We start from the raw sequence: 9,431 nt of genomic DNA, 5'->3' as shown, positions 1-9,431 counted from the left end.
GCATCTGCCTCCAGATCAATCAAGATTCGTTTAAAAGCATCCAGTGAGCACAGCTCTCCAGGTTTTAAGTCTTTCAGAGGTCGTTCCAGCTAGAGGGAGCAGCAAACTTAAAAGCCTTCCTCCCAAGCTCAGTCCTGACCGTCGGGACAGACGATAAAATAAGATCCTGTGAACGAAGATCACGAGTTCCTGAATTTTTCTGTACAACATAGATGAGGAGATAAGAGGGAAGCAGACCTAGGGGACTCTTATAAATGAAAAAGTACCAGTGTTTTAGTCTGCCTGAAGACGAGGATGACCACCCAACACTAGAATAAAGCAAGCAGTGATGAGTGATCGCTTTAAAACCAGTGATGAACCTCAAAGCCCCATGACACACAGCATCCAGCGCGTGCAGGCGTTGAGCAGAGGCATGCACGATTAAAACATCACCGTAATCAAGCACAGACAGAAAAGTAGCAGCAACAAGTTTCTTTCTGGCTCCAAAGGAAAGGCATAAAAACCCAACTGTAGCTTTAACCTCTTTACAAGCTGCTGAATGTGAGGAGTCAAAGTGAGAGTGTCATCGATTAAGATATCTGGAGGAGGATACACATTCAATCTGCATCCCATCCAGGGTTTCTGATTAAAACACAAATGTAGGGACGGCTAACCCCCTCCCCCCCAGCCATCTTTGTTTGGGCTTAGCCCCGGATTTTAAAAATAATTGCAAACTGGGCGTTTTTTCTAAATCATTCTGCTTCAGTTGAATCTGTTCAATGTTGTTCTGGTTCCAGTATCAGCAAGGCAAGTTTATCTGTATCGCACATTTCAGCAGCAAGGCAATGCAAACTGCTTCACACAGAAAATATGAGGAGACGGTGTGGTGAAGCTGCAGAGGAGAAAAGAAACATGATGGAAACATTTTCAACAAAAAATGTTAAAGATGACAAAAAAAACCAGCAAATAAGACCCACAGCAGACACAAACCCGGGTCCTCTCTGTTTATTGTTTTATTTTTATATGCCAGAAACCACCTTGGCCCGTAGACCGGTTTCTGTCCCAGACAGTTTCACGTTCTGACCAATCCCTTTGCAGACACCCCAGAAACAACCTTGGCACAGTTCCAGTGTATTTTCCTATGACAAGGTGATTTTACAAGGGTTAAAGGTCGTTGCATAATATTGTAAGCTCGGGTCTTTCTGAATTTAAGTTTAGAGTTTTCCTCTTCCCCAAAATGAATAATTACTGAGTTAATCTGAGTTATTTACCAAAACAAACAAGGCTGAACCCTCTCTACAGATTTACCTGGTAGATGAGCTACATTTACATTCTCCATAGCCAAGGACAGGACAAGAAAGCCCACATAATCTCTAAAGGGAAATGAGGTCCACCAGACAGGATCTCCTGCTGACACAGTCTGCAGAAAATTTGTTTGCCACAGAAGAAGAACGAAGGAGAAGGTGTGGTGAAGCTCCGCCCACTAGAGAGCACAGATATATACACATTTTCTCATTTTGACATTTTAACCCTTGTTCCCCCTCACCCATATAGATTAAAAAGAGTAAAGAAAAATAAAATAAATATATACAGTCATGGACCAAAGTACTGGCACCCCTGGGATTCTTCCAGAAAATTCATCATTTCTCACAGAAATTGTTGCAATTACAAATGTTTTGGTATACATGTGCTTATTTCCTTTATGTTCATTGGAACACAAAAAAATCTGAAGAAAAAAGACAACATTGACATAATTTTACACCAAGCTCAAAAAATGCTCAGGACAAAATTATTGTCACCCTCAACCTAATATTTGGTTTCACTCTCTTGGGAAAAACTAACTGAAACCAATCTCTTCCTATAACCATCAACAAGCTTCTTACTCCTCTCAGCTGGAATTTTGGACCACTCTTCTTCTCCAAACTGCTCCAGGTCTCTCAGATTTGAAGGGTGCTTCTTCAACAGCAGTTCTGAGATCTCTCCATAGGTGTTCAATGGGATTTAGATCTGGACTCATTGCTGGCCTCTTCAGAACTCTCCAGCTTTGTCTCCAACCATTTCTTGGTGCTTTCTGAGGTATGTTTGGGGTCATTGTCCTGCTGGAACACCCATGACCTCTGACCCAGACCCAGCTTTCTGACACTAGGCCCTACATTGTGGCCCAAAATCTTTTGATAGTCTCAGATTTCATGATTTCTTGCACACAGTCAAGGCACCCAGTGCCAGAGGCAGCAAAACAACCCCAAACATCCTTGAAGCTCCTCCATGTTTGACTGTAGGTACTGTGTTCTTTTCTTTGTAGGCCTCATTCTGTTTTCTGTAAACAGTAGAATGACGTGCTTTTCCAAAAAGCTCTACCTTAGTCTCATCTGTCCACTAAATGTTCTCCCAGAAGGATTGAGGCTTACTCAGGAACATTTTTGCAAACTCCAGTCTGGCTTTTTTCTGTCTCTTTGTCAGCAGTGGGGTTCTCCTGGGTCTCCTGCCATAGCGCTTCATCTCATTCAGATGACCACGTATGGTCCCAGCTGACACTTTTGCACCCTGAGTCTGCAGGACAGCCTGAATCTGTGTGGAAGTTGACTGAGGATGTTTATCCACCATTCCAACTATCCTGTGTTGCATTCTTTTGTCAGTTTTTCTCTTCCGTCCACGTCCAGGGAGATTAGCCACAGCTCCATGGTTATAAACTTCTTGATTATATTACACACAGTGGACAAAGGAATCTCAGGGTCTCTGGAGATGGTCTTTAACCTTGAGATTGTTCAGATTTTTCCACAGTTTTGCTTCTTAGGTCCTCAGACAGTTCTGGGCTCCTCTTTCTCTTCTCCATGCTTGGTGTGACACACACAGACACACAACACAAAGGCTGAGTCAACTTTTAGACATTCTAACTGGCTTCAGGTGTGATTTCTAGATTGCAGCACCTGTTACTGCCACAGGTAAGTTTAAATGAGCATCACATGCTGGAAATAAAATGATTTACCCACAGTTTAAAAAGGGTGACAATCATTTTGTCCAGACCATTTTTTGAGTTTTGTGTAAAATTATGTCAATTTCGTCTTTTTTCTTCAGATTTTTTTTGTGTTGTTCCAATAAACATAAAGGAAATAAACACATGTATACCAAAAACATTTGTAACTGCAACAATTTCTGGGAGAAATGGTGAATTTTCTGGAAAAATTCCAGTGGTGCCAATACTTTCATCCGTGACTGTATGACTGCTGATGATGAACAAGGAAGGTCTGACTCAGAGATCCTGATGGAGACGATGCTAAAAGAGATGGTCCTGGTGGAGATGGAGACGGTCCTGATAGAGACGGTCCTGATGGAGATGGTCCTGATGGAGATGGAGTCTGTCCTGATGGAGTCTGTCCTGATGGAGATGGTCCTAAAAGAGATGGTCCTGGTGGAGATGGAGACGGTCCTGATAGAGACGGTCCTGATGGAGATGGCCCTGATGGAGATGGTCCTGGTAGAGATGGTCCTGATGGAGATGGTCCTGATGGAGATGGTGCTGATGGAGACGGTCCTGATGGAGATGGTCCAGGTAGAGATGGTCCTGTTAGAGATGGTCCTGTTGGAGACAGTCCTGATGGAGACAGTCCTGATGGAGACGGTCCTGATCGAGATGGTCCTGATGGAGATGGTCCTGTTGTTGATGGTCCTTTTGGAGACGGTCCTGATGGAGATGGTCCTGTTGTAGACGGTCCTGATGGAGATGGAGTTGGTCCTGATGGAGACGGTCCTGATGGAGATGGTCCTGTTGTTGATGGTCCTGTTGGAGACGGTCCTGATGGAGATGGTCCTGTTGTAGACGGTCCTGATGGAGATGGAGTTGGTCCTGATGGAGTTGGTCCTGATGGAGACGGTCCTGTTGGAGACGGTCCTGATGGAGACGGTCCTGTTGGAGACGGTCCTGTTGTAGACGGTCCTGTTTGAGGAGGTCCTGTTGTAGACGGTCCTGTTTAAGGAGGTCCTGTTGTAGACGGTCCTGATGGAGATGGAGACGTTCCTGCACCCTCGATAGTTAGCAGCCACCTCCCTTAAGAAGAGTCCATCACAGAAGAAAATGAAGATTAAATGCACAAACCTGAGAAGAAGATGAAACCCAAGTCCTCTCCTCCATGGAGATGATTTTTGCTTCTTCCTGTCAATGTTGGATCAATCAGCTGTGAGAGAAATCAAAGATGTTATTGATCAGTTGACCTCACCGTGTGCCTTCATATCTTCTGGTGTTAAAGTTAACCAGTCCTAACGGTTTCAGTACCTCAGTGATGGGTGGAAATGTTAGACACTGTCCCGGGCCAGGACAGTCGTCAGTCCTGAGAGGAGTCTGGTCCCTTCTGCCAAACACAGAGGTCTGATTTTGTAGTTTTGGAGTGGATTGTTCAAGCAAAGAGTCATTAACTGAGAGACTCATTGTCCCAGTAGCCCTTGCAGCAAGGCACATTCTCCTCCCTGATTGGAGGAGACCTGAGGAGGCTCTGTAGGGGCCGTTCCAGGGTTAGGGTTAGGGTTAGGGGTTAGGGCACCTGCAAAGCATTAGAGCAGACTTCCACTGTTGCCTTGTGTTTCCAGCTGCAGCTAAAGGTTTATCACAGTCAGCAACCAGCCGGTCGGTTATAAGAGTTCTTCCCTTCTTCAGTCCATCCAGACAGAAGTCCTGCAGAAAGCCCACCAGAATCTGAAGAGGGACACACAACTCTTCTTCTGCCTCAGAAGGACGGTACAAGCCCTGCCCTCCAGATGCAGCTGAATCTGGATCCTGCAAGACTTTTAACTTGCTGGAACCGTGGATGGAACATAAATGGACTGGTCACTTCTGAAACTGTTGAAAATCAAACTCAGATTCCAAACTATAATCAAAGAGAGAGGCTTTTCCTGGGCAGAACTAGCTGTAGGAAAGGTTTCACATGCTACATCTGCTGTCTTGTTGTTGATTTACTTTTCTGTGTCCATTTATGTCCAGTTCAGTGTTTTCCCCTGCACAAACATTATTCTGTTTATTTTCTTTGCACATTTCCAAACAGTGTTTAAACAACATTAACATTTATGTAGATTTATTTTATTGATTGCTCTGATCCAGTTTATGCTGGGTAGGTCACTCTCACGCTGTGGTCTGGATGATACCAAGATAACAGATTTATGATCTTTTATTGTGTTTTAAGCCGATGGTTTCCCAGATGCTGCCTCCTCCTCGTTACTCTCTGACTGCAGGGATGATCTGCAGAGACTAAACGTATCAGTATGAACAGCATGGTAACCCCATCAGGGCTCTGATTCTGGACAGAAGGCTAACTCTGATGAAAACGTAATAGCCGTGTAGAGTTCACACTGGTATAATTATTCTACTGCATTCTTAACAAGCTGCAAGAAAACAGAAGCGTCATCATGTCTGCTTGTATTCGGGTCGCTGATAAGCTCATTGTAAATTAAATCTTTGCAGATCGTCCAGAGAAGAACTCACCTTTGCTTATGTAAACGATCACAGTGAACTTCAGGAGAGGAGGACAGAGCATGACCCGGATATTCACCGTCAGTTTGACTCTGTCAGTGTACTTTTAAAACAGACTGGGGTGCATCGGTCTGTCAGATCCAGAACCTGTCAGTCTGTAGGTCTGATAATGGTCAGTCAGACAGATCCCAGTGTGTTAGGACCTTCTCTAAGGCAGGCGTTTCAAACTCAAGGCTCGGGGGCCAAATCCGGCCCGTGGTACAGTTGTACCCGGCCCACCAGATCAGATATTTTTATTCTAACGGTCCCACTGATCTGCAGATTTCCTCCAGTTTAAACATGTAAACCTAACCTGATGATTTAAAATCTCCACCTTCTGTCATAAAAATAAGAAAAAGTTCAAATAATTCGATTAAAAAACAGGAATGTGGGAAATAAAGTTCTGTTTTCATTTCATATTCTTGGTTTTGAGTCCCACAGTTATCAGGCAAAGTGACTTTTTATTGACTTTTTGACTTTTTATTTCTTTTTATTTCTTATTTGACTTTTTCAGTTCACATTTTTTACTTTTTATCATATCTTTTTACCTTTTTTGATCATCAATTTTAAAATTTAAGTAATACATTGACCTTTAACTCACGATTTTTTTCTCACATTTTTAGCTCCTTACTTTGACTTTTATCTCATAATTTGGCCTTTTGTATCCTCAATTTTAAATCTTATATAATATTTTAACCTGTGAAACTCAAAATTCGTTTATTTTTTTCTCAGGCTTTGACATTTTTAACCAATGTTTTTCAATTTTATCTCATATTTTGACCTTTTAAACATATGATTTTAAATTTTAGTCTCATATTTTACTCTTAAAATCGTGATTTTAACTCTCTTTCTTTTATGCTTGACTTTTAAAAACATGATTTTGACTTTAAATGCCTTTTGAGCTAATAAGTTTGAATTCTTATCTCAGATTTTTAGCCTTTAAACTTTCCATTTTTACTTTTATCATCCATGCTTAGACTTTTTCTCCCATAATTCATTGCTGGTGAAAATGAGGTTGACAGTTTATGGTTAAATGTTGGCCTTGTTCAGCCCAAAGGTTGGACCCAAATCCAGAATTCAGCCCCTGCTGTGCTTAAGTTTGACACCCCTGCTCTAAGACAAACGTGAAAAAGGAGAGCCCTTTCCTTTAATGCCACCCAGAGTCCTGCAGGAAGCCCACCTGTAGCCGAGGAAGGACCCAAAACTCCTCCCACCTCCACAGTACGAGCCCTGCTCTCATCCTAAAGCTGGATCTGGATCCAACAAGACTTTGAACTTGCTGGAACCGTGGAAGGATCATCAGGACTGGCCTCTGCTCACTCCTGGACCAGGACAGGACTAGCTGTAGGAAGGTTTCATATTCATTCATGAAAGCTTCTTTCTCTGATCTGTTGTCTGCTTATGTGTTGTTGATTTGCTTTGCTGTGTCCATTTATATCCTTCCCCTCTACAAGCATTAGTGTTTAATCATAGCTACCAGAGGAGTCTACATACTGAGTCTGCATACTGTCCACCGTCTTTAGAGTCCTGTGTGTGAAACCTCACTGATGAGCCTTTTAAAGACCATCATCCATCCTGTTTCCTCTCCAACAGTTTATTTGGTCCTAGTTCTAATAGTTAGTGCCACTGATAACATGGATTTGTTGAATAAATCCTGTTACAGACTGAAAGAGGAGTTGTCTGGGATTGTTGTGTACACTGTAATAAGAAGGTCAGTGCTCATTCTGGAACCTTCAGTAGATCTGAATACCAACATCTATGAGATAATCACAGTTTTAATATTCCAATCTATTCCAGTTTTCCCCCTAAATAAATCCAGTTTCTTCCCTTAACTCAGAGACAGATTTCTGCTCCTTTTTGGTCGTTGGTCCCTGATTTCAGGATGATGCCACATTAATCTGGATTAATCATTTTATCTCTTCAGATTAATCATTGTGATAATTCTCATGAATATTTGAATACCAACCATCCTGTAACTGTAAAAGTCCAACAATGCTCTGAAGCATCGCTGCTGAGGAAGAATCACGATAGAAAAATATAATCATTCACTCCAAACGACTGAAATTAAAGATGTTTGATGGCAATGGCTTCATGAACGTCCATTCATTCTCATCTTTAAATAACCACAGGAAGTTTTAGTTTTTAGGACTGTCTTTATTAGACCTTTATGGACCCTCCATAGGACTAGAAGATTTCCACTGGTCCCCCTTACAGGCGGCCTGGATGGAGAATAATCCACATCCAGCCAATCACTCCTCTAACAAGCTCTACATAACTGAACCATCAGACAGAAGAAGAAAAGAAATAAAACCACCACCAGAGGTTTACATTTACACCTGAGAGTGAAACACAAACCTGACACCACAGAAGAAGAAACTAATATTGTAGCTCAACGTCAGAAACACAGAAGGACTGCACCAGCAGTCTCAGGGGCAGACCTTGTTCTTGCTTTTCTCTTTTTTTTTCAGGTCTGAAGATCTTTCCATCCGGATGTTTCCTCCAGGTCAGCTTCATGTCTTCAGTCAGGCCGTGCTCCTTCAGCCTCTGATGGAACTGGGAATCAAAAACAGGACTCATTTAGGGAAAACGGTCTATATTTAGGGGGAAAGCAGGATTTATTAATGTAAAAAACTGGATTTGCTGAGGGGAATAAAACGGTGGTTTTTAGGGAAAAGAAAGGGAAAAGTTCCTTATTAAGTGGAACAAAAAAGTTACTGAGATACAACCAGGACTGAAACCATCGGTGGGTGTTGCTTGGCCTTCGTTGGCAGTTATAGATGAAGAGAACATTGAGTTGTTGGAGTAAAGCAGGGAATGATGGGCTGTTGTAAGAGGAATCCTCTAAATGTGCTGCTCTCTCTTGGTTTTGGCTTCAGTTGTAGAAAAAGCTACAGATGTTCAGGTGGAGCTAAATCCCTCAGACCTGCACCAAGATGGCGTCTGCTTCCTCCTCCAGGTTCATAGACGAGTCTTTCAGCGTCACCTTCACCCTCAGCACGTGCTGCTTCTTCTTCTCTTGGTCTGTGACAGAAGAAAACGTTTTAATGACACATTTTTATACTTTTTTTATTGAAGGCATTCAGATATTTGTTCAAGAATTCAGTCATATGTTTTTTAAACTCACCAGTTTGGCACAGGAAGTACATTCTGTGGTCACACCTGTGCTCTTCCCGGCGTCCTCTATGTAGACTCCCACAGGGGTTGTTGGAGCCATCGCTGATGCTAGCTTTGTTCTAGTTCGTGTAGGAATAGGGGGTCCCATCAGACCACTTCCATGGGTTTCTGTGCAGACCGATCCAGCTCCTACCGCCCTGAAGGTCTGTCACGATAACCTGGTTGTCGAGTTGGTCAGGTCGGTGTGGTGCTTCCTGCAGTATGTCCGAGGCTGGTCACAGACGAAACTCACAGTTAGTCAGCCAGAACATGAGGACCAATCAGAGCAATGCTGCATCTAGAGCATCAGCCATTCAGTCTGAAACCTCAGCCACTATCCTCCAATCATGGCTCAGGCCGGCTGCCTGCAGCTGCTACACCTGTCAGCATTGGCTAGCCCTGTCATGGCTGGTAGTGGATATATACAGGGAAAAAAGAAGACATTATTTAAGGAAAAAAGTGGATTTATTTAGGGGAAAAAAGGATTTATTTAGGGGGAAAAAGGATTTATTTAGGGGAAAAAACAGGATTTATTTAGGGAAAAAATGGATTTATATAGGGAAAAAATGGATTTATTTAGGGAAAAAATTGATTTATTTAGGGGAAAAAAGGATTTATTTAGGGGAAAAAAGGATTTATTTAGGGAAAAATTGGTTTATTTAGGGAAAAAATGGATTTATATAGGGAAAAAATGGATTTATTTAGGGAAAAAATTGATTTTTTTAGGGAAAAAACTATATTTTAACAGCTACATGATTCTTGCTTCCCCTCTCTGGTTGCAGAGAGACGCTCTTATTGGCTC

The sequence above is a fragment of the Cheilinus undulatus genome, linkage group 21 (genome assembly GCF_018320785.1).
Source record: "Cheilinus undulatus linkage group 21, ASM1832078v1, whole genome shotgun sequence".
Classification (NCBI taxonomy): Eukaryota; Metazoa; Chordata; class Actinopteri; order Labriformes; family Labridae; genus Cheilinus; species Cheilinus undulatus.
This window is presented reverse-complemented; position numbering follows the sequence as displayed.